Source organism: Melospiza melodia, chromosome 3 (assembly GCF_035770615.1).
Source record: "Melospiza melodia melodia isolate bMelMel2 chromosome 3, bMelMel2.pri, whole genome shotgun sequence".
NCBI classification, from domain to species: Eukaryota; Metazoa; Chordata; class Aves; order Passeriformes; family Passerellidae; genus Melospiza; species Melospiza melodia.
Genome location: NC_086196.1, coordinates 101406695 through 101433470, shown reverse-complemented (window position 1 = coordinate 101433470; position 26776 = coordinate 101406695). Strand labels below are relative to the sequence as shown.

The following is a 26776-nucleotide window of genomic DNA, read 5'->3' as shown; positions in this document are numbered from 1 at the left end:
TAAAACTTCCTAATGAAGTCTAGGTCTAGACAGAGGTTGATTTTGTAGAAGTCAGGCCATATTTCTTTTTCCCTCTTTGCAATCTCACAATTGAATGACTTCTTCCTGACGTTAACGGGAGTTACACATTAATAAGGAGAAAAGAGCACATTCCCACCCTCTCGCTTTAAAATGTATCCAGGAGATAATATGAAAGGCTTTACAGTCCTAATGATTTTTTTCCCCCTAATGTTTATTTTAAAAAGTGTTCCTCTGCAGGGGGTTGATTCAAAGCCCATTGAAGTCAGTGGGAATTTTTCCATAGAATTCAATGAAGTTTGGATCTGGTCCTTAGATAGCTCCGGGAGGTAGGCTGCTCATTTTTTGCAGCTGCCCTTAGGGGTGTTGGAAGAGAGCTGCTGCTCTGGCAAGTCCATTCAGTGTGAAGCATGCTATTGATTATAAAGCATAACTCCTGCAAAATTTCAGCTGGAAGGGAGTGGGAGGTTCCACATAATAATCAATAGCACAATATGAGACTATATCAAGGAATTGGCTTTTTAACAAACACTTTTAAAACAACAAAGGAGATGAGATGGTTTTCATTTAAAGGGCAAACTCCCCTTTATTCTTGGGATTCCAGGCAGATTAGCCCTGGTATGTCCTCAAATGCTGTACTGAACATATTCATGATGCTTTCTGTTCTCTTTGCAGAAGCAGCACATGGAATACTTGCCTTTCTAAATGTTCTGGTGAAGTTGCACCTTCTTGTTTGCTTTGTAAAGCTGCTCAGTATCTTGTGAGTGAGAGACTCTGGCAAAAATCAGAAACAGGATAGTTCAGAGGGAAGCAAACTGAAGAAGGTGATGAACCTGTACAGTATCTGCTTCTTCCAGTTCTATATTTTCCCACTGTCTAGTGGCATGAGCATCCTCTGAAGCTCTATTTTCACACCCACACCACTGCTTATCTGTTCAGTGGTTGCTTAAGTGTGCTAGTGGAGGGAGATTCATACGGGCAGGTAATGCATGTGTACTGTTAGAGTATATTAAGGTAAAATCCTAATTCAGGCCCAATGTTAATCTTGAAAGAGAAAGTCAGGGTCATTCTGTTAATGGCAGCTCCCATACATGCTCCAGTAAAGCAAACCTGTTTAAGAGTTTGCATGGAGCTGCTGGATGCAGAGTTTTACCAGCTGTGCATAGCCAGATCTCTGTGCCTGCAAGGAGTCCTGTGGATTTTCACCTAGTAGGTGCTGCTCAGGTTCAGCACCAGGTAAGTAGTTGAGGGTAGAGGATGGAGGATCTCTTTGTAGAAATTGATCCTTTTCTTTTATCCCAGGTGTTTAATGAACAGTTTGGTTGGGGTGCCATTGATATTAAAACCATAATTAGTCATACACTGTGGTGATTCCATCCAACACAGGGTGGAAAACCCCCTTGTTTTTCTTTGCACCACTTGTTTTCTACTGAGACATAATCACACAGGGCCATGGATCTTTTCCCTTTTCCACTATTCACAAAACTATGTAACTGTGGCCCCCAAACATCTGGATCGTGATGTTAGGGTGATATAGGAATCTAAGGCTAAACAGGAGTTAGAAGGCAAATACTTAATGGTGATATTCTTCTCAAAATCAATTATATAAAACATAATAGTCCGACACAGTTCAGTTCCACCTGGTGCAGCTGCTTGCCTTGGGCAGCAGGAGATAATCTGTGAGCAGGCATTTCCTGGACAGGTTCTCCTAGCCTACACCAGATTGTTGTGATGGGGTTTTCTGAAGTGCTTGCTGTTATTTAAAACTCACCAGTGGGGAGCTTTTGTCCCTTTGTCTCCACCCCCATAACTTTTCCATTCCTTCTTTGGCTGTTAGAGTTGTTGGTGTCCTGGGGCAGGACCACCGAGGGGAGAGTCTCCCTTTCATCTTATACCACTTCCTTTGAAGTTCATTTGGCATCCCTCAATTCAGGGTTGGAAAAGATGGACCATCCTGGTCATCATCTTCCTGACAAAATTTTATCTCTTTTTCCATAGATGCAAATGTCAGGAGAGTGGGAATTGGAAGGGCCAAGTTTAACACTTATATGTAGGTTGTTCTGAAACAAAGACATTATTTTGAAATATTAGTGATTTTATTTGCAGAAATCTGCAGTAACTATCCATTATTAACTTTTGTACTAAAGAAGTTTCCTGTAACTTAAAACACATTGGTTTTTGAAATTACCTCTTGGGAGTTATTTAGTTTTGACTGAGAAACTGTTAAATTCCTTATTACTGTCATTTTGTTCCCATTTGACAGAAAAATTGTTCCATTTTATTAATGTTCTTATTTGCCACAGTGACATCATATACAATAGATTTGTTTGTATATGTTTTGTACTTCTGCTTCTTAAGTCACCCAGCCTTCCACAACAAATGTTCAAAACATTTCTTCTCCTCCTCTCCTTTATCTGTCTTGGGCTGAAACTGAATAGAGCTGATTAATGGTTGTGGGGGCGAGGGGGGATAGGAGAAGAGACCGTGTGAAACCTCTAATTACTTTTGTCCCTTTTCACACAAAACTTGGAAAAAAACTAGACCAATTCCCAAATGCAAAATGAAGAAAGCCCACTAGCTCAGAAACAGAAAAGCTGCCTGTGGGGCTCTGGGTGAATGGATGCAGGAGCCTGGTGCTCCACCAGTCTTGTGGTGGGGTGGGCCTGGGTGGCAAAACGCTTGAGCAAGTGTTTTTGTGGAACTGGTGGTGTTCCTGCTGGTCACTTACTGGTTTGTTAGAGATGGGTTTGGTCCTTGGGGCAGGGCAATACAGGTAGGTGAGCACAGGTTCTGGACTGCATTCTGTGTTCAAGGTTAAATGCAGGTTCTGGACTGCAGCAAGGGTTAGACAATGCCAAAAATGCCTTCTGTGAGTGTGTGTGTGCTCCAAGTCCCAGTGATGATGCACGTGTGCAGATGTTGCAGAACAGGTGTTGGTCAGTGGGGTAAGGCATTCCCCAGTGAAGAGAGGGTGAGTGCTGCAGTATTTCTGAAGGCCTTGTGCACCTTCTACATTTCTGCCCTGCAGCTGAGGGCACCTGCATTGTGCTTTTTCCTTGATATTGCATGGTTTTAACAGCTACATTGTCAGTCTGACCTTTGTGTGCATGACATACTGTGGGCATGACATACTGTATTTATTGTATGCCTGCATGTGTATATAGCATATAGTGTCTATATATAATAGGCATGCAGTACATTTTCTGATTTAGCCTTTCCCTTAATTTGTTCCTTTATCACATGTAGCTCTCTGTTCTTGTAAGTGCTTGGCACATTTGACTATGTTTTTATTTCCAGGAGATGAGTCTTTTCCACGATCACTCTGAGGCGTGAAGGATCAGTGCCCTCAGTTGGGTTTAAATGGATTTAGGGAGCCAGTTGGCATTGACTGTTCTAGAAGTGTAATAAATATTTACTTATATCTATAGATACATTTAAATCTCACTCCTAAGACCCTTTCCCCTGCTCCGTTGAAGACATAAATGCTTTCTCTTTTTTCATCAATAGTTCTACAAAAGAAGGAAATTTATATTTAATGAGGGCCTGTCTCCTGGTGTTTACAAATTCCTCTGTGACGAGACTACAGCACTAGCACATGGAGACATTTATACTCTAATAGGATTTACCTTTACAAATATCTGAAAACCTTTTAAAGCAGAGATTAAATTGTTTAGCTCAATATTTAATCTGTTACTTCCTCTTTAAAGATGCCCAGTGGAATTTGTCATACACTGAGCTGATAACACGTAATATTGATCAGTCATAAACATAAAACAGAGAAATCTCAGGAAGTCTTCTGCAATCCTTTTCTTTTTAATTAAATTTTGATCTGAACTGCTTTTGATTAATTTTCTTATTTGTAAGTATGTGAATTCTGGGGGCCAGCAAGTTTCTTAAGTTGCCTGGCATTGGTCTCTGGTGAGTGGCTTAGCTCAGGAACAGTATGATTGCATTTTTATGGTTTTCAGATATTTAATAGCTTCTTCCTGTCATTTTCTGAATGAGTGAATAAGGTTTAGCCCTCTGGGAGCCAGCACAGCATCAGAGAGTGGAGAAAATGAGTCGAATCTGTGTACTTGACTGATTGCCTTAGTCTTAATTGTTCTCTTAATTAGCTGCAGTAGCAACTGCATCTGGGGAGAGATCACGGTATTGGTAAACAGCTCCACCTTGGAGCCCTGTGTAGTGCCTTTTGGAAACATGACAATGAGCTCTGCATCTCCGCTGAGACACAAACCTGCCAAATCTTCTGCCCCTGAAGTCTTTGGTTTCCTCGTGTGATCTGTCACTTTCGTCTGTGAGATGCAGGCCCCCAACTGTTTGTTCTTAAACAAATTAAGCTTTAATATGCCAAAAGCCAGCTTTATTGAGCAGAATAAGGGAAGGGGAAAACAAAAGACTGTCGGTAGAGGGTTGTTCAGACAACTCGAGGGTGTTATCCAGATTAGGAGTGGGAGACAGATGTGCTTTAGGGAGTCAAGGCAGGCTTGAAATGTTTTATGGTGGGAAACACAGGCAAACTGAGGTCAGAGAAGATGTCTCGTGTCAAAGCAACTTTCTTCCTGTGGGGGTCGGCTCAGGCCTTCAGTGTGAGCTGCTGGCACAAGCCAGCCACAGCCTCCAAAGGGAGCTATTTGGCATGTCTGTGGAATGAAATATACTGGGTGATGCTGGAATTGCCCACCAGTCCAACTTCGTTTCCTGTATACTCAGTGATTCTCTGAACACAGCTCTGGGACTTGCAATGAGAGGTGTGAGGTTTAAGGTTGCATTAAGATTTGTGTTATTTAATGCCTACTTCAGCTTTGTAATGTAGTCTTGCTACAGCAGAGAACCTGCAATAATAGGCATAGTGGATCCCTAAAGCTGCTCGGTTTTAAGAATATCTGCTAATTCTTAGGTGCTTTCATTGCTGAATAGCTGGCCCAAGATTTAGACTGAGATGAAACTGGGTTTTATTCATCACTTTACCCACACTGTGAGTGCCCATTACAGTGCCTATGGCATTCCATGCAACAGGGCACTGGCAGTAGGAAGTGTGAATTAATGGGATTTTTAAGTCTGACTAAGGCAGGTTTGGAGACCAAAAGTGTTTTCCTGTTTTTAATTAATTTTTTTTTAATTTAATCCTGAAAGCAAATAAACTTACTGTAATATTGCAACATTCCCTTTTCAATAAACAGCATATTCCTTTTCATGTGCCTATCATCCAAATGAAGAGAATACTGCTGGATTGTTTGGTTTTGGTGCTGCCAAAAGGAAATGCATGGAAAGGCATAAAAGGGTTTGTTGCTCTGTCTTACCTGGCTTTCAAAAGGCCTATTTTCAGACTAGTGAGTATCTCCTTCTTAAGGGCCATCAGTGCTACAAGTTGGTTGTTTTCTACCTCTTACAGAGGTTTAGCTCACAGCTCCATTTGTTGTGTTACTATAACTCAAACCTATTTATTACCAAGATTACACTTAATCTGCACAGTTCACCTGATCCCTAATTAGCAACAATTTGTAATTATTTTGCATTGTAGAGGTGTGAGATTTGGAAGACTTCTCCTGCAGCAATATTTTAGATATCCTTCCTCTGGAAGCTTTTCTGTGCTTAGAAATTCTTTGTAACTCTAAATCTTCTGATGAACCCCTTACTGAACTTTAAGCTGTGGAAAAAAGGCAGGTTCAGGTGAATGATGAGTGGATAATGTGCATGGGATAAAAAAGGCCGTATAGTCAGGTTTGTAGTAGTTAATTCTGAAATTAGTAGTGAAGGTTAAACTACATTTTATTATATTAGGGGCAATAAAATTCTGTAGGGAGCTATGGATGCTGGAATCCAGGATCAGCAGTGGTTAAAGTTTTATGGCAAATTAATTCATCCTATGAAACAAGCAGAAATTAAATCTAGGTAGCAAACTCAAGCTATTTATTCTATGCATGGCTTTACCATTTTTAAATTCTTGTGGAATACTGAAAGTGCAAAACAGATACTTAAAAAAATTGTTGAAGTGAAAAAATGAATGCATTCACTGTAACTGTAGTAAGTATCCTTCTTGCTGTTCTGAGAGCAACATAAGCATGAAAACCATTTCCAGCTGCAACAGAGAGATGTGAGGTGAGAGAGCATTCAACAGGGCATTAGAATTTGAAGGAATGTGACTCTAAATGGGTCATCCTTTCCTTGTTACTGCTTAGCCCTTCTGATCAAACATAAGACAGATGTGAAAGTGAGTTGTAGGAACTGAGATTCTGCATCTCAGGGCTCTGAGATGAAGTTGTTTTTTTTTTGTATAGGATATGTAAATTAGAGGTGAATAAAATATAAATTTCTGGGTTTTATTAAAAAAATTAAAGTGGTTCCTCCTGATACAGCACCCAATTATTTCTGTGTGTATTCACTCTTGGAACTCACTTATGTCAGCTCATTCTCTGGTGGTGACCAATGATAATATTAATGCCCTACTGTTTAAACCAAACCTAAATCCTCAGAGCCAGTGAGTAGATTATTACCACTACTCTACTTGTATAAATCCAGAGTTACCTCTGCTGACTTCAGTAAAATTGCAAATTATTGGGGAAACTTGTAGCAAGATCCTAATATGATCTAATGTTAATACCACTTTTAAAAGCCTTAGTTAAAAGCCATGGGTTACTGAGTATTATGTTCTAAGGGCCAGAGATAATTAGCAACAATATACCTAAAACTCTGTTTTCTAATTTTTGCTATCAAACTGAGATTGAAGTTTGCTTTGCACTTGTTCTACAATGTTTTTAAGAACTTGAGCAAATTCCATTTCAATGGGCAATTTCCTATTCCTAGGTGGGTGAAGATAGATTTTGTTGGAAATAGACACTTGTGCTCATTAGAATTTTTTTTAATAAATTGAGATTAAGAAATAATTTGCTGGAGATTTCTTGTGGCTTCATTATCTATGTGCCTTTCTCACATCTCTACCTCAAGATGCTCTTTTGTGTTAAAGAGGATGATTCAGAAAAGTTTTGTCTGCTCTGTGAAACAAAAGCTGTCTCTGCCTGCCCAGTTTCCTGTTTTCCCCAAACCCCTTCTGGATGTGCTTGCCTGTGCTGCTCATGAAGAATTATGCTATGAAATCCCACAGTGTTTGAAAACCTTAAGGGCAATAATAATAATAATAATAATAAATTGACTGTCAGTCCTTGATTGTTGAGAATGCCAGATATGTTATGAGCACAGCCATGGATTCTTTCCCTGCCTGTGGTCTGGGAGCTGCAGAGCCACGTTTTGTGGGTTGCTGTGCTGCCTGGTGTGGCTTTGGGATGTGTTCAGGGATCCCCATGTTCCACAGTCAGCATCACAGATGTTCTTTCTCTGCAGAGTGCTTATTGTACGTCCCAAATAATGGACCATGCAGTTCTTTTTCTTGATTATTTCCTACTATGGTATTACCCAATACATTGAGAGTTCACCAGAGCTTAGAGTGGTTATTTCTAAACCAGTGTAGTAGTCATAAATGTTAGCTGCAAAGGCAGAAGTTGTAGGCTAATCAAGAAAGGAAATAAAAAGCTGCTGTTTGTGATCCTGTTTTGTAAACATGACACTCATTCCTAGAAGTCAAAGTCCCTTACTTTGGCTTTCAATCTTATGATTTGCTGTTCATCTTAAGCCCTGATCAGCCCAGTGTGTTTATTCTCCAGCCCAGAGAAGTTTCTTCTTTACAGACTTGGGCAACTGAGGCAAAATGAGAACAAATGAGCTCAAAGTTGCCAAGTTCACCCAGAAGGGCAGGGGATGACTTGGAGGGCATGCTGAGCAAATCCATGCAAAACACCTCTCTCCTATCCCAGATTTAAAGAGAACAGAAATCTGATCTTATTCCCAAATCTGTTTTGCGTTTGTTTCTACAAGTAAGGCTATAAATATATGCAGTTACAGTCAGATTTTCTCAGGAAGTCCATTAATTGCAAGTATCTGAAATTCCTGTCATATATCACTGTGCTTCTAACACACCCAAAATTTCACTTTAAGGTAAAATAGATTATTAGATTATTAGACTACAGTTTGAATGACCTCAATATCTTTCTGCCACATGCTTGACTACTTCCAATAAAACTATAGGTAGTGGATACATTTTAATTTACATCATGGCAATAGAATTAGGCAGATTTTTGGTTAATCTTCATAGAGATTAACTAAAAAAGAAAGATTCAGATCTGAGTGAATACTTGAATCACAATTAATAATTTATTCAATAAATTGTTTGTGCAGATTGCAGAATTCTCTGATTTATTTGCTGTAGGAAGTTGCTCACAAAGTTCTTCAATTAATAATTCATTGTTTGAAGACTGTTCATAAATACTTAGGTTTTTGCACTTGTGATTTGCAATTCATATTTTATAATTGTTAATATTTTTTAGCCTGCTGTCTGGTTGGACAATCAGCTTTCCTGATTAATATATGTAGCTTGCGAATGTTGCAATTCTGTATTGAGGTAGAAGCAGAGATGATTATTTTATAGTTTTGTTTGTTTGTTTTTTTATTTAAAATATGGTAGTTTTAATATTTGGTCACTTGTGCTATTCATGTCCAAGAATCAAAGTTTGGATTTGAATGCCTACTCATACACTCAATTTCCATGTGTATATTACACTGAGGAAGGGTGATACAAAAGGTCAGTCAAGTCAAAACCCAAAATGACAGCAAAGGCAGCCAAAAAAATTAGCAAATCTGCTTTGCTGTACTGAAATGCATAGTCATGGACAGTTCCGCCCACCTGCCACTGTCCTTTCAGCTCTACAAGAATTATATTCAGATCAGCATAAAAGTCTTTATTGTCATTAATTCACAGGTTGATTACAAAGGTGACTGAGGTTTTGCTCAATGCTTAGAAATGAAACTGTACTTGGTAACACTTTTATTTTTCTGTGACTTTTCTGTGTCTGGAGATGAAAATCTGGCATCACTGAAGATAACAGCAATCATCATGATTTTTGGTATCCTTCTGGGTTTTAGAGTAAGGACTGATTATCAAGGTAGTGCAAAAGTTAAATTTATGTAACCTGCACAACCTGAGTTCTGAGAATCCAAAGTTTTTAACTCAAATACTGATTAATACAATTTTTTTTTTAAATATATGCTTAATGCCAGTGCCTGGTAAAGCTTTGCCAATGGGAGCTTATGGAGTAGGATTTCTTTTGTCTGTGACAGACCAAATCTCCTGGGTCTTTGAATGTACCCCTAAAAGATCTCAGTTCTGGTGCTGTTGATCAGAAGCCAGAATGCTTTCCTGAGATTTGGTGTGAAGAAGATCGTATTAAAATTTGTCCTTAGGTGTTTGGGAAAAAATCTCCATGAATTTGGACGTAAAAGACTTCTCAAAACAGTTATGATTAGCTTCCCACTAAGCCAGAAGAAAAGATGTAGCATCTTTTTTACATCCAAATTTTCATCCCTGGTTGAATACTAATAATATTAAATAAGAATGACTTAACCAACTAATGTCAAACTTTATTTTGTCAAGAACTGATTTAACCCACACAATAATTATATAAACAACTGTCCACACTGGGCCAAATTCTATCCTGACTGAAGGTGCATTTGGGATACAATGGCCCAGAGCTGTTCAGTGTAAATATTCCTGCAGTTCTGAATATTGCCTTTTTTTTTTCCTCCTGACTTGCCATTGTATTATCTTTGGAAGGGAATAATGTCAAAAGGCTTTAAAATGTATATATATTATTTTAGTGATTATGTTATCAAAACCCCTCTGGGATATCCTTGCCTTTCTCTCCTTAACACACTACTTCCCTGGGTCCCCCTCCCCCTGCTCTCTCTGGTGTTGTCTCTGAGAGAGCAAAGTAAAAATTAAATAATAGTTGACATCATTTGGTTGGACTTGTGCTCAGATTATCTCTATTATTCATGTGATCTTTCTTATTATTTTTCTTTTTAATTCACCGTTATATTTTATTTACTTTAATGAACTGGATGCTGGGCTTCAGCCTGGGACTTGAGAGAGACCTGGCGTGCTTTCAAGCTATTGTTTCACTGTGGTTGAGATTAACGTCATCAGGATTTTCCTCTCTGTTATTTATTAAATCTTTTTCTTCCTCTCTCCCTCCCTCTCTCATGTATGAGGAGTACCTTGGTGATGGTCATGAAATAGAAGCTACATAAAAATAGTGAATTCACGTTTGGAGTCTTTCATTCCCACCTTTGTTTATGGAGACAATATTAAGTGTAGCAGATCTCCAGTTTTATTTGTTTCTCTTTTCAAATCTGAGTTGGATTCTAGCAGAGGAAATATGTACATTTAAATTGGACTTGTGTAAATTCCCTAAATTCTCATTTTTTTGCAGAAATTTCTGGTCAGCAGCAGCTCTGTGCAGAGATAGCCTTCACTAATAAGCCAGTATATATGTATGGTGTTAGTAAAACAGTGACAGAGGACAAGTAAAGGCCTCTGTATCTCAGCTGCAAGGGGCAGAATGGAATTGAATTGCAGATCCCCTCTGCAGAACAAGTGTGTCTTGTGGTCAGTTTGAGCTAAAGATACACTTAGGGCTGTAGTCAGCTCTAGATCCTTAGATCTAGATGGCTTAGATCCTCCCACCTGCCTTTTGCTGGCTCTAAGCTCTCCGAAGTGCCTGTCCGGGAGGAAATGTTACTCAGTTTTAGACAGAATATAGTCTCTTGTGATTTTTCCCCATTAAGGCATAATTTAGGAAAAGGAAATATTTAAGCCTACAATTTTTATATTCAAAGGATATTTTTTTGTCTAAAAGCAATGTTTTCAGTGTGTCTGGCAAAGTGGAGCATCTCATTTTTTGTTGATGGCCATGAAAATGAACAGGATTTTTATCTGGGAGTTCATTAAATACTTCAGTTTTGCTTGGTCTTGAGATAGACTAGACATTAAGGGAAAAAGGAGGCACATGGGTTGAGTGCAATAGTTGGAACAATGGCTCTTTCCTCAGAGTCTCTGCCTGTGCATGTCTCTTTTGAAAGGTACTTCTCTGTGTTGCTTTTTTATTTACTAGACAGGATTTACTGCATCAGCAGTCTTCAACACTGGAATAAAAGGACAAACTGAGAATTTAATGAAGTTTGTGGCGCAGTTTCTCTTAAAATGAAGAAATACTCTTTTGGTTTTTTTTGTTTGTTTTGTTTAGGCTGTTTATCACATATAAGACTTTCAGGTGGGTTCCAGCATTCCCAAGTTGTTTAAATCAAGACTCCTTTGTCTGTTTTCAAAGAACTTGGTTCCTAAGGAATCTACGTGAGCCCGTTTAGGTGTGTTGAAATACATCCCTTTTTCTGTTGAACTACATTTCTATCTAAAATTTCAGTCATTGTGGAGGACTATCTTTAATTTTTTTTGTATTTCTTCACAGTTAGTCTTTATTCTTAACCCTCCTTGACCTGGAAAGGCATTTGTATTGATCCCAACGTGTGGTCTCAGACTGGGAGAAACTTAGGAGCTCAGAGCTGACCTTTGAATGTCTGGTGAATCCATCCTCATTCGTTTTAGCAGAAGCAGGGACCTGGATATCTGTTCTCATTTTTCCTTTGGAATCACCCATTTTTCTCCAGCCACTGCATCTGGGACAGATCATCTTTAAACTCTTCCCTTCTCTAAAAAACTTTCTAAGTTTACCAGTCCTGTGGAATAACATGAATTGCAGATCTTCTAGTTATATGTGGACTGAGTTGGGGCTGTGGTGAGAAGGCAGCAACACCAAAAGAACCTTTAGGCTTGAAGAAAATTCGGTGTAATCATAAGACCTGTGGAAAGCATCTCAGAAGGGCTGTTTTGAAGGGATATTTTAAAGGGATGGCTCAGTGGAAGATCTCTCAGTTGAGCCTTTCCTTTATAAAAACTCCTTTGCAATGTGATTCCACAAATGAAGTTTCTGCTTGCAGTGTTAGTATAGAATAACACTCTTTCATTCTTGTGTGCGAAATTACAGATAAGCTGATCCATAATAATTGATCTACACTGCAGCTGGACCAAATTTGCTACTCGGGAAGCAACTCAAGATGCAGCCTGAAAGTTTCTGCCTTCAAAAGATATAGCTAAAGATAAAAGCATGGTAATGATGTTTGTGTTTTGCTGATTATACATTTCCTTGGGCTTGGCACAATGCAGTTTTCAGGTCTTAATGGCTTTGCTGTATTCTGACTACATTTGCTAGTGTGTCGTGGGCATGTTCATTAACACCTTGAGCAAACCAGGCCATGCACCAGAGTGGTCAATTTTTGGACATTAATTAATTACAGTGGTGCAGGGGAGTGACTGCAGCAGTTGTAGGACTAGTAGTTCATCAAAAAATACCATTCGTGAATTAACTCTGTTCCTGGGTAACAACCTGCCATCCATCTGTTTCTGGCTTATCCTTGCAACTCATTTTCTAAATAAAGTTGAAACCTAACTAATATGGTATTGAGTCCCTTGCTGTTTCAGTTTGTCAGACTTTCCAATAAAAGGCCTGTGTATGATGGCTTCATGCTTTTGGTATGTGTCAGAAATAGTTCTATGCATATACATTACAAAATTAGGATTTAATTTTTGTTGTGTAGCCATAAAAAATTAGATTATATAATTATTATGTTTTCCTTTCTTATCTTTTATATTTTTAATATAATTTTTGAGGATGCCACAGGGCACTCCTGCTGTGAATTAGCTGCAATAAACTCTCTTAAACAGATAAACATCAAAGAGCAGTAATGTTTTAAAATGAAGCAACCTGCATTCAAAATCCAATTGCTTTATGTTGTAGATCTTGAATGCTTCAGCTGCTAAAAGTGGATGGGGTTTCTCAGGGGCACAGGGGAGTTGCATTAGTAGGATTGTAATGCAACAGGAATCATTTGAGTGAAGTTGCTAGCAAAATCCATTTGTTTTCACAGGAACAGTCTTCCTTCTATTTTTCTTCTTCCTTATGGAAAATATCAAGATATTAATAAATTCTCTGCTGTTAGAAATTCTGCGCTTGTATTTAGACTGTTCTTATTGAACGGGTTCATAAAATCTTGTGGACTTCATGGTGAATTCTTGTGGATAATTGATTAACTGCAAACTTCAGTAGGAATATCAGCTAAATAAATTCCTTTCTAAATAGTTTAGGGGATTTTCTGTAGTCTGGCATTCATGTTGAACCTAGAGCTGCTACTAGAACTGAAGCACCAAGCCTAGATTCTATTGAAATGCTGTCAATGTGATAAAAGGCTCGAATTTGCATTTTGGGACATCTACTTCATATAACTAAGGCACTCCACCTCCTAAGGCTAAGGCTGCTTGGAAAAGCCATGTCCTGACAGTAATGTGAATACAGGATCAGAAAATCAGGCACCCACATTGCCCAAAAAATACTCTGTGAAAGTTAATAAGACCTCACACATGGACTGTAGGATGTTTAGGGTCTTACCATCAAAGGTTATGTTTGCCTTGAGCTCTTCAAGATTCTCCAGTTTTCAACCTGACCTTGGTAGCAGTTGTGCTTTGCAGGTGCAAAGGTGAAAATATTTATATTTGGGTACACAGCTGCATTTGGTTGCTCCATGCCTTTAATACTTCTTTAGCTGTGTTGCCTCTTTCATATAGTTTCTTTCATATAGTTTTCTGATGATCTGGGGTCCTGAAACAATGGTCAATAAATTGGTATTTAGTTTAGTTTTAACTTGAAGTAGATATCAGGATGAGGCAAGACCAGAGCTGAATAAAGCTCCCTATTTCTTTTTTTCTTCTTAAAGCAAAATCTGTGTTGAAAGATGCAACCTCCCTGATACAGTAATTACAGGGTGCTATCCTTAGTGATGTTAAATAGCTCCCTTTAGTGTATCTGTTTGATCTTGAGCTGTGAATTCCCATTCTTTCGTGGGTGTAACTGTAAACAAGAGGATTAACATTGCTTCAGTGATGTTTTGCTTAAGTGAATCAAAGTTGAAAGGGTGTCTTGAATATCTGTAGAAAGCTTTGTGTGTTGCAGGGTTCCTGTTCTATATATATGCACAGTGCACCTTTCATGGTAAACTTCAGTAATGCTTTCAAGTTTGAGTTCATTTTAAGCTTTTTATATTTTGGTTGTTTTCGTGGGCTATTGTGAGTGGGATCCTCTGGCTCTGTGGTAGTGACCACAAAGAGGCTGTGAAGTTCCAATCTATTATAGCCATCCTTTCAGCTGCATAATTTTTTTCAAGACCTGTCATGGAGAACAGATTCTCACTTTAAGAGGTTTGCCAAATTTTAGGCTTTCCTAAAGTGCAGTGATGGCAAGCAGTTAATACACCAGGGATGTGGTCCCTAGGAGAGTGGAGTCCTAAACCACTGTCTTCTGTTTGTGCTTGGAATGCAAGAAGAGGAAGGACTGTTTCTTGAGGGGAAGGTCTGATGGCATTCCATGGCCTGGTGCCGGTGTGGGTTGTCCATCATATCCATAAGGCTCCTCATGTGTTGTTCCTAAGCTAGTGCAGGACACTGAAAAGGAAACAAGAAAATGGGGAGAGAAGAGTGTGAATATTTTCAGTTCCAGTCACTACCTGACAGGGAGAGGCTCCTGTGTCATGCCATCAGCTGTGAGAAAGGAGAGGAAGGAGCAGCATCCCTAGAAACTTGTCCCTCTGCAGGACTCCCCCCACTGCTCATCCACTCTTCAGCAGCCAAAATCTGCCATTAGAGCACCTTCTGCACATGCATTTTTTAAATCAGGACCTTAATTAGAAAATACAGTCCTCCCCCCTTCCCCTAGTTATCCAACTAAAAGCCCAATATCATGATTCTTTTTTTTTAACCTTAACTCAGCCAGATTCTTACTATGCCTGACACCTCTCTGTGACATGATTGATGTATTGAGGGTTTCCCTGTTATCTCCTACTTTCTTCTGATGTGGCACTCAGAGCTTGTCAGTGTCAGAAGCTACATCTGCCTCTTCAGTTGTGGCAGGAGCCCAAACCCTGTCTCTTGGAGGGGACTCACTCCTCCATGATTCCTTTCCAGGTTGTCAGTTGAGTCTGTTGTTTTCATTTCAGCATGCCTGGTTGCTCTGATCAGAAGGAGGCACTCTGCTCTGCTTGGAAGCAGTACTTTCAGAGGACACCAGGAGTTATGTGGGCCCTGTTTTCCTTCCTGTGGAGGAAGAAGCATTCACGTTCACATGCTATTAGTTGTTTCGAGATTGTTTAAGAAGCCACGGCTTGAACTAGCAGGGGATCTTTCCTTCAGTGACCTTTGCCAGAGCAGCTGATTGGTGTGCTCCAGCTGCATGCCATCATTTTCTTGGGAAAATTTTAAGACTGTCAGAAAAATGAGCATCTTCTTTCCTAGCCCTTACTGACATGTATGGGCTTTGCTGGCCTTTCCAACTCCAGTGTGGGAGGGGTTGTTTGTTTTCCTTTTAAATGTTATCCTGCCATCCTCCTTTTTTAACAATGCTGTTATATACATGAAGACTTGCTGTGTATTCAGTGTGGCACATGGATGGAGTGGATGCTTTGAACTGCTTTTGCAACAATGGATTCTGCTTGACTGATAATGAAACCATGGGATAGACCTCAGGGAGGTGAGTCATATGTTAATTTGTTCTTGACTTTTCCTTGGTATGTTAAAAGCTGTGATCTTTCAGAAAAATCTCTTATTTTATTATTTTTTTTTGAAGCTACTTCCTGGGGCCATGGCAGATGCTGTTTTGGAATGGCACCCAATGAGTTGTTTAATGTAGTTCAGTGCTTTGTTGGCATTCTGCTATTGTGCGAATATTTTTGGTACTTCTTTAACGACAAAGATATTTTATTAAGAGTGCCACATTGTTATACACATGTGGTGCTATGAAGCTCCAGAATATGCATGGGACATAATGTTGAGCTGCAGAAACACAATAGCAATGAGTCACTGAAATCCCTTGTTGGTCACAAGAGTTTGAACAACTGCAGTGATAATCTTTTGAGACAATGTACAACTCCAGTGGTATTTGCTATCTGCTCTGTGGTCTCCCTCAGTTAGCTGCTTGATTGGCTTGGCTTTGTGGGCATACTAATCATGTTGGCACAGTCACTTTGATTAACAGAGACATGCAACTTGGAAATCTCTAGGCTTGCACCGACCTCAATAAAGTTGTGTGCTTTTTCTCTTTCCAAATTTCAGCAGCTTCCTGAGGGCACAAGAAATGTTTTGCACAGCTTTCCATGATGGTGAATATTGAAATGTGGGGGTCAGAGGAGTCCATCTGCTTCTCTGTAAATTGTAGGCACAGAAAGAGAAAGAGTAAATATATTAAAAAAAAAAAAAAAAAAGAAAGAAGAAGGGGTGAATGCAGGATCCTTAAATCTGTGTTATTTTTTCATGGCCTTTCCCATAGGTCCCAGTTCACTTTAAGCATTAGCTTTAGCCCTTTCTTTGGTAATACAAGAGAGTAGTCTCATCAACATTACTTTATTTGTGCCTAATCTGGCCAATCTTCTCCTGTTACATCTACAGTATATTTCTAGGTGTCATGCTGAATGCTGTCTTGATCTTATTTAATTTCTATGCAGCTCTGTCTTTCGAGAGAGTAGGCTTGTTTTTACAGCCAGGTAAACAGAATTGCAGGTTCTTTGGCAAAATGAGGGAAAGCTTAATTCCTATTATGCCTCAGACCAGAAGAAATAGAAGTTTAATATCTCATATGACACTTAAGGAAACTGCAAGGATATGAAATCCATGTGGTGGTTTTACTAGGGGTTATTCCTCTGCAAGTTGGTTCTTGACCATATTCTCCAGTCTTCTACTTGTGTTTTTTAAGGAGATAAAATATTTTCAATGGCCATTATCTACTGCTATGTGGTCCTTGAATTGCCATCTCCATCACTGGAGGTGAGGATGTCTTCTAAAAGACAGCTCAGTCAAGCCAGAAGGATAAGAATTTAACTTAGATACTGAGGAAAGCTGAGTGTCCAGTGCTGAAATTTGAAATAAAATGTGATTTTGGAGGGAGACATTCCCATCTATCCACAGACATACGTTTTTAAAGTATGCTTTAGATGAGGTAGTTATCCCAGCTCTTGGAAGTATTTTTTGTAGAGAGAGTTTGTAGATCCTGGCAGTTTTCATTAAGGTAGTTTCCAGGACCTGTTTGAGAGGTCTCTTTGTTTCCAAAAACCTTAAGCTTGTTTCTTGGAGCCCCCTCTCCTCCTTAGCTCAGCTCTGCCTTGTCTCACAGGGGTTACCAGGTCACAGGCGCATTTCAGGGGAGTCATCATTCAAACTTAAAACCTTCCCATCCCCTCTCTGTGATGTTGTTGTTAGGGGTCAAACCTCCTGCTTCTATTTCTCATTGAAGAAATTGTTACTTAAAATATACCAGAACACCTGCTTCCTTGACCCACTTTGCCTTAAGCCCTTTTTTATAAGATTCCTTTTTTTTTTTTTCATAGTGGTAAAGAGATGAGGGATCGTGAGGTCACTGTGCCATGTGGGACATCAACTGAATGTGCCAAAGATTGTGAACATGAGTCTTCTCACAAGTGAGTTGTTTCCTGGTGTTGAAATTTTTGCCATTTACTATTATCCTTCCATTCCTTAAACATTTTTTAGGTCTTTAAAAAAATTATTCTTTAGTTGGAATTTATAGTAATAACCTGTTCTTACCCAAAATAATTGTGTTTATTAGTGATTACTTTGAATCATTCTAGGAATAGGATCTGCATTTTCGATCTTTCAGGAAAAGGAAGGGAATCACATTTTTTAGCTTGTTTTGCCTCGTTATGAAAAAGTCCATTTCATTCTGTCTTTTTCTGTCTCCTCCTCCTTTTGTCTCTTCATTCACAAGAACATTTAGACTTACAGAGAAAAGTAATTTCAAAATAATTTTGTTTTTTATTATTATAGAAGCCGCTGTCTTGTCATGCATATTAATTTGACACTGTTGATCCTATACAAACACATTTCTGCTACTGACTTCTTAGGAATGCAAGAATTTTAAGTATATCAGTGTAAACAGAGTTTGTTAGACTGATACTGTAGTGCACACATCACTTGACTAAATCACCACTTATTGCATATGACACCTGCTTTTGTGTTCTAAGTTATTTGAGCTGGGGAAAGTTAAGCACACAGTGGCTATGAAAATAATCTTGTTTTCAGCTACAAGCTGGCTTTTTGCCTCTCTTTGAGTACTCTGACTGTAGAATGAGACATTTTTTCACTTTGAAGGGAACTGGTGTAACACTACAGAGGAATTTAAGACACTTGGATAACATGCTAAGAAAAGATACATAAGCATCTATATGAGAATATGATTGTTTATTTAAGGAAAGATCAAAAAAGGAGGAGAGGTGGAGCTCCCCTTTGTTTCATTTCTGCATGTTACCAAAATGAACATCCAGTGAGGATACTGCCTTCTGCTCTGGGCAGGAGCCTGTCCACTATAAGAAACAGAAAAAACCCAGGGGAATCTACACAAATTCAGAGGATTTTGTACCTTGCATTTGTGAATTGAAGCTGGAATTGCCCCTCATTTTAACAAAGGATATTTTCCTGTTACTTTGGCTGGGAATTGAGCGTGCAATTTTATCTCAGTGTCACGCTACTGCAGATGCTGGATGGGAAAAAGAGGCCTTCAAATGGAGTTGAAAATACTGCAACCAAAACTGGACAGCTTGGGCTGCTGAAAACCTTTTGCATGAAGCCCTGGCTCCCTTAAAGTAGCTGGCAGTGCTCCCATTGAGTTCAGTACAGCCAAAGGATTTTGCCTTTATATATTTATTCTGATTTATGAAAAGCTCAGTCATCGCGGTATCTAAGCACTGAGATACGGTATTTAGTTACAAACAATCATTTTAAGAGTGATGCCAAAATCTACACACGCATTAGACTTGGAGATTAAAGAACATGGAGCTTTGGTTGCATGTGCTTCTCCAGTTGTAATTATTCTTCATTCTAAACACTGCAGACCTCCATGCTGTTGGGCACAGAGGGGCTCCAGACTGAGACAAATCAGAAAGATTATGTGATATAGTAAATAGCTATAGATTAATGGATCTTGCTGAGGTGCCAGTAACTACCTTGGTTGCCCTGTCAGCCCCAGAGGAATGAATAATTCCTCAGATTTTAGCCAGCCATTGCAGGAAATTATTTTAATCTTCTGCATTTTTTTAATGGAAACTGTTTACCTTGCAGTAACTTGTACAGCTCTCCACTCTGATGCTGCATTACAATAACTTGCAGCGGAAGAAAGCTGGTGGAGTTCAAGTGAAATCTATCCCAAGGAAAGAGTACCCAGTGCAGCTGGTTTCATTTATATATTTTATTTCTGAAGCTCATGAGCATTCCAGTGAGAGATGGTATAATTGATTTAAATCAAATTATGAAACACTATACTTTTTATTCTAAAATCCACTTTTCTGGCATTCAATTCTGTAATGTATCACTCACAGGTAATGCTGGTTGAAGTTGAAGAGGCTGAAAAATTCTCCTCTGCATCATGCAGTCCATTGTTACATGTACTTGCTGCGGAGTTGAAGTCAAAGTTTCTGTTTGTAACAGAATCATTGCATCATTACGGAACTGAGGCTCTATTGCTTTAGGTAGATGCAAAACCGTGTTCCTTGAATTTCTTAGTAACAGAAGTTTTCCTTGGTTTTTGGAGGAACATCTTAGTTCAGCTGATATAAGTGTACACAGAACAAATATATGACAAGCAGAACAAAGCTGTTTTTGGAAAGGGATAACGCTGGACATTCATTGCAGCACAGGTTAACCTGCATTTTAAGATGTTCAAAATATTCAGTGTTCAATTGTTCACTCAACTTTCTAAGTGTTTGCTGAGGCTGAAGACCTCGTTAGTGTGTTAAAAGCTTGCCAGAGTGTTTGTTTTCCCTAATAACTTCTGAACTGGCTTATTTAAACCAGATTTTATGGAGGTTATGAAATTCCTATAAATTTTCTGAAAAAATTTTGGCTGAGCAGAAAGAAGAGGGAACAACTGGTGCTACCAGTAATGGAAAGGCTGCAGCTGGAGCTCAGTTGCTCTCTGCTTAGGTTTGGCCACCCAGCTTGGCTGGCTGGGAGAAACACTGGGGTATGGTGCACGCGTGCAGCTCTGATCTAGGGCCAGCAGATACCTGCCCGTGCAGGAGGCATCAGCTGTGAGCAGGTAGATGTGTCTGCAGAGGAAATGTGTCCTCCATAAGCAGCGCAACAAAGGAACAAAGGTGCTGGAGAGCATCCAGAGGAGGGCAACTAAGCTGTGAAAAGGTCTGGAGCACGGTTCTGATGAGGAGCAACTGAGGGAGCTGGGGGTGCTTAGCCTAGAAGAAAGGAGGCTCAGGGGAGACCGTATCACTCTCTACAACCCTGAAAGGAGGCTGTAGTCAGGTGTCAGTCTTTTCTCCAGGATAGTTAGTGGTAGGATGAGAGGAAATGGCCTCAAGTTGTGCCAGGGGAAGCTAAGACTGAACATTAGGAAAAAAAATTCTCATGGGAAGAGTTATAAAGCATGGTAGCAGGCTTCCCAGGGAAGTGGTGGCCATCCCTGGAAATATTAAGAAAATGATGGGATATGGCACTTGATGACATGGTTTGATGGTGAACGTGGTGGTGGTGCTGGGTTAATGGTTGGACTCGACGATTTAAGAGGTCTTTTCCCACTTTAAAGTTTCCATGTCTCTGTGTCAACCTTGCACAAATGACAATGTGATGATACGCTTTAGAAATCTCTGTAACTCCACTATTTCCACTGCCTGGTTTGAAGCAGCTGCTGGAGGATGGCTGGGGACATTTGCCCTGACCTCACTGGCACCACCCTGCTGCACACAAGCACATTGGAGCTGCCTGTGACTCACAGCCTGGGTTAAGGTACAGGACAGTAGACTGGGAGGTGATATGGCAGCCTGAGAAACAATTGTACCTGGAGGCAAATTGCTTCACTAGGGGGTGAGTGTTACTAGCTTTAAGGAGCCAGTATTACAAAACACCATGACAACAAATTTGTATTTATTTACTGGCACCCACTCAAATTGAATGTGTATCTCTGAGCAGTGTCAAGTTTCAGAAGTGCTGGCACTTTTCCATAGAATCCAAGTGCTGGCTGGTGCATGTGGACATGGTCATGGTTCTGTGTTTTACACTTCTGTCCCTTGCTCTTTGCAGGGCCTGTGGGTTTGGGGCATTCATTTCCTGGGATAGGCCAGTGTGGAAGCAGGAGATTCCAGCTTTGAAAAGCACTTTTCTAGAAGCTGTTAAAGCAAATGCTTTGTGCACTGCACATACCAAAAGCTTGATGTGGGATGATGGCTTTTTCAAGGTTTCTCCTCTTTTTTTATTTTCCCCTCCAGTAGGAACTTCTATGCCTGGGTAAAAAAGTCCACTGTGAGCCAAACTTATGTTATGTTTCTCAGGTCCTCAGTTTAAGTGTGTTTGGGAACCACACAGGTAATTTTTGCTCAGTCCTCTAAGAGGAGTCTCTATCAGTGATGATGTATCTGTGTTTCCTTCACAGGCCCTGTTGATGATGTTGGAGAAAGCATTTGTCCTGGACAAGATGGTTCTCAGCTCCTGTAACTCAAATCTGTGCTTATTCTGGGGACCTTTCAAATAAGTTTCTCGGTGGTCAACAATTGTATTAGCTATTCCTCTTGGCTTAGGAATAGACTGAGAGACCTGCTTTAAAAAAGGTCTACTGACATAAATGATCCATTCTTATCAGTGTTTATACCATCACTAGCTGGATTTGAAACTATTCCCAGTTCAATATCTGATTGCCAATACTCTGAGCAGTCTTTCAAGGTCAGTGAAGTGGCATCATAAATGAAGTATAAAATGTATCATACCAGTGGTTTACAACAAGCCCACAGCACAGCTCAGTTAGTTGATGGGCCATCTCTGTTTATGTTAGCTGTTAAAAACTCATGCACACAGCCATACTAAGTACTGATGCCATCAAATGTGGTCAACACAGACAGTTCAGCCTGCAAAAGTGAGCCAGAAAAGGCATTAAAATGCTTAGTCTATTACATACTTCCTTATTTTTGTCATTTTGACATTTATGCGTTGTATCATTGAGGCTTTTGAAAAAGAAGACACAATTCCTGAAGCAAACTGAACGGAGATGTTCAGTTTATAATGCCACAGCCGTCTGGTTTGCATTTAATTCCAATTGACCACCTGCATGCTGTTAACCTCTGGAAGGTTACTGTGATCACAGTTGTTGTTGTTTATTTAAAAGTTCTGTAGCTCAAGGAAAATGTTAGTAATCAGTTACTTAACCTACACTGTTTACTGATCTCATTGAACTTGCAGATGCAGCTTTGCTGGCCAGTGAAAACTGGGAGTTGTCTGGTGCCAGTAATAGCTTGCACTTATTTTTCAGGCAGGAGTAGGTTGAGCAATTAAAATAATTTTATTTTTTTAATAAATATGCTCTTTGTCTGTTGGCTATTTGTCTAATATGTCAAAATCCAAAATATAACTTAGAGCATGTGGAAGGTAGCTCTAAATGAGCCAAAATTTCACAGAGGCATGCTTGAGTTGTGAATGCAGCTGGCTACACAGGCAAACCCCCAGAGCTGCATGTGAAAACATACAGGAATTGCAGAGGTAATTCAAGTGTATAAGACAGATGCATTCATATTAATGTTCTCTGGCCAGGAATACTTAAATTGCTGTAATGAAGCATTTTATTAAATGACAAAATTCAAAAATTCAAAAATGAGGAATTACTTCTTCAAAAGTACCGGCATTTTTCTTTTTAAAACATGCCTGTTGCCAACACCCACCTAAGCTGATGAACAGAGACCCTGTTGCCCCTTCAAACCTTGCCTTTCCTCCAACAAGAGCAAAATGCCAGGACTTGGTGACTTTTAAACTGAGACTTCAGCTGCATCCGTATTCCTCCAAGAGCTGAGCACAAGGTCATAGAGTGCATGGTCTCCAAATAGTTTTTGGTTTTATTGCAAGCACCACCTAACCTTTCAGTCTGAGGATGCTCTGCTAGTATGGGCTACTGGAAAAGCTTTTTTTGGTAGGACTGATTGGGTGTGTAGGGGGTAAGGGGAGAGAGTTATTTCTGCATTCAAAGTCTTGAATATTAATAACAAATCAAAGGCCCAATGTGATTTGGTCTAAGATAGTAAACATGTATTCTGACTCCAAATCAATTTCTCTGATGAACCTTGCTTTATCTGTCACCCTGGTTGTCCCTGACCACACTGTGCTGGGATAACTACTTGGACTGCAGACTCTGGGCATATGTGATAGTCAACCAAATAATACTGCAATAGCAGCTCTAATTTCTAAAAGAAAGGGAATTTGGTTTCCAGCTGAAATTTAGGAAGACTCAATGTCAACACCTTTTTCAAAGAGACTATGTAGTTGAAAACCAAATTTTCCACCAGAAAACCATGGAGTAAAACTTTCTGCCAACCAACCTCTCTTAACCTCTCTATTGCTTTATTGGGTTTTTGTTTGCTTGTGTGAGTGTCTGTGGGGACACTCGGGCATGTGGATTCAAATGAGCTGTTCAAATAGATTAAACAACTTTAAACCCCTCTGTGGTCTTTGGAAGTGAATTAGATTAAAGTGAATTAGAGCTATTTTAATTCTGAATGAGTGAGTCCACATGGGCTTAATATAGTTGTATATAGAAACCCACATTAAAATCACATCCTTAGTTAACTCAGATTGTTTCTCGTGTAGACAAACCCATCCTGTGTCTGTTTAGCAGGGCATGCAGAGCTTGCTTCGTCCATAACTTGCACTATCGACAGGCAGAGGAGCTAAATCAAAAATGATTTTGTGCTGGTATAAATGGTTCCACAAACAATAGGTCGGTAATGCATCTGGCCTGGGATGTGTCCAGAGAAAGAAGCTGGGCCTGAATAGCTTTTAGCTCTCATCATTGAAATCAACAATGCTTGCCAGAAGAAAGCCTTCAGCATTAATTCCATAAGCTATAAATTATTACAGGGCTCTGATTCCTTGGAATGAAATGCAATAGATAGATGGCAGAGAAGTATTATTAATGGATGGTTTACTACGTTCCTAACTGCACTGACTTCATGAGAATACATTATATTACTATCTGGAATAGCAATACTAGGGATTTATTGAAATGACTGAGTACACATTGTTAGCTAGGATACCGTGCTATATTGGAAACATAAAGTATTCTGCATCAAAGCATGTAATCTACATCTTTCCTTTTCATCCTTAATTTGATTATGAACTATTACCATGCTTTGCCATAAAATAGGAAAGTTGTACATTTTGACGGTTTCTCAAATGCTGATTTTACTTTCTGCACAAATACTTTGTATCTTTTCAGCATAATTATTTAGCAGCCATTTCGGGTTAATTATTGTCATTAACAATATGAGTCCTATGAGGGAATATCAATTAAAATATGCACAGCTGAACTTTCAAATGAGTAAATAATTTAGTTTTTGAAAATGACTGGAAACAGCAGGGTAACAGTCAAAAGGGGAACAATTATTTTAATGCTTATTTGACAAATGAGTAATTTTTACAGCAAATTAGTTTCTTATTGTAGCACCCCTACTGGTAACAAGAGAGAAACTGTTAACGTGAGTTTTAAAAATAAAACCTGCTAAGATATGCATGCGAAGTTAAGGAAATAATTTGTATGAAGAAAAGGTGATTATGATACACATTGTTAGCTGAAGAATGTTGCCATGGGAATCTAATTAGGGATATAAATCACACAAAATTAAGTTTATATATAGGGCTGGATACATTAAAATCATATGCACAGTTATACATCAATTTCATTCTTTGTCAAAGTATTGAAGATAGACCCTCATTGCTCTTCATTCTTGACCACAAAATAGAGCAATTGAAAGTTAACAAATGAAGCATGGAATTCCAGGTGTGAATATATGATGTTCACTCATTTGCATAACAAAAAGGAATGTAGAAAAACTTTGCAAGGTGATTGAGTTTTATCCCTGTTTTGGGGAAAGTTTTAGCATACACATTGACTTTTTAGCAATGCCATCCTGGTTGTTTATGTAGTTATTTGGGAGGGGCAGGGTGAAAATAAGAGGAAGTGTATAGAAACCAGAGCTATTGAAAATATTTGCTTTTATTTTTTTCCAAAGCACGGAGAAAGTGTTGTTTTGAGGCCTTCTATACATGTTGAAATGGAAAGGGAATTTCAGCAAAGATGTGTTTTATCTTTTTCTTATTTGCATGCTCTGTTTCATTTCTGATTTTCATATTCAGCCTGATTACTGCCTGTAGTCAGCCTCAGTGCTGCTGATGGTTTCCCACAGCTATGATTTGGCGTAAGTGGGTAGTTTATAGTGAAACACTGATTACTAAAGACAATTCAGAATTTCTCTTAGGTTTCAGTGGCTTTTTTTTTTTAGTCCCTGTATCAAGTGTGTCGAACTGCACTACTGAGTTACATTGAGTGCTACTGAGACTTGTGTCCAGAGGAGTTTTAGTGAAGGTGACCAAACCTTTTAATGATACTGAGGCTTCCTGAACCAGGGAGTGCAAATTGGGCAGCTCTGGCATGGTAAGGAATTGAAAAGAAATTTAAAAAAAAATGTGATGACAATGAAAAACTGAACTTGCCATGTCTTGGCAGGAGTGGGCAATTGTTTCTACTCTCACCAAATGGTCATATTCAGTTTTAAACTTAGTTACTATCAAACATTTTGCACTCTGTCTGTTCTAGTCCAGAGGTATATTTTGGGACTTGATTCTATCTTACTAGGAAGTAATCTTCCTTTTCCACATGACCTCTGTTCAATAAAGGGAGTTGCAGTACCCGCAGTGTGGTCACACACTTCCTGTTGACATCCACAATTAAGCATGTAATTAAGGGTGTAGATTTAGTGCTGTCTCATTTGAAAAGCTGCTAGAATTCCAACGTCTCTTTGACAGAGATATTCCCTTACTGCCTTACTGGGGTATGTCTTCCACATATTTTTTTTTAGTGTAATGAGGCAAGGGGGAAGAACCATATAAGATGTTGAAAAACTTCATATTGTATACTAGAGTAGCTAGGGCTGTTGAAGGCTGGAACCAAGGAATGACTATAAGCCAAGGAACAGCCTGTTTTTAAGGAACCTTTCCAGTTTTTGTATAAACATTTATTTCACAGTAGAGCCTCTTTAAGACAGTTTCACCTTTTTGATTTGTCCACTTCACCACAGCATTCTCTCACCCTACCTCAAGCCACCACACAGCTTCTCCCTGAAATCTCACAGCACAGAAATTCCATAGGAAAACACAATGATGTCATTTCAGTCAGACCATAATTTTCCAGCTGTTGGAAGAAGGCACATTGTGGTGTTTATTTCACTACTTATAAAGATTTGTGGCAAGGAGGGAAATACTTTACTTCCAAGATCATTGTTCAAGCAATTGAAGCTGTTCATCTGGTGCTTTGTGCCAAAGTGGGGGGAGGCAAAAGGGATGATGCGGGAGAGCGGCCGCATGCATGGCCTGTAGGTAACTGTGTGGATGAAGCCTCAAAGGAATTAAGGGATATTTTTCACTTTTGTTCTTATGGCAAGAAGGAAAGAGGCAAGGAGTAGGCAACTTTTCAGCATATATGTGCCAGTGTGAACTTCTGCAATTCCCATTATTGGCTTTGCATTTGACAAGGCTTTGTGTGGATCAAGCAAGGCCTCACCTGGGCTGGTGTCAGGTTGTCTCTTGCATCTATCATGGACAAGCCTTTGTCCTGAGCTGCTAGGTCTGCTGTAAGCCAGAGCTTGAAGGATGGTGGAAATGGCTTATTGTAACATTGGTCAATGTGGATTTGAAAGCTTCGTGGCAAAGATTTCCAGAGGC

The 26776-nt window shown here is 39.3% G+C and overlaps 1 long non-coding RNA gene across 1 annotated transcript in view; it reads left to right on the top strand.

Annotated features, from left to right (window-relative positions):
- The window catches only part of LOC134416800 (uncharacterized), a 109916-nt gene extending 87309 nt beyond the window's left edge, over positions 1-22607 (top strand). Inside the window, exons 5-7 of the long non-coding RNA XR_010027400.1 lie at positions 15010-15539; positions 17389-17478; positions 21453-22607. This is a non-coding gene — a long non-coding RNA (uncharacterized LOC134416800). The remainder of the gene's footprint in view (positions 1-15009; positions 15540-17388; positions 17479-21452) is intronic.
- The last annotated feature ends 4169 nt before the right edge of the window (positions 22608-26776 follow it).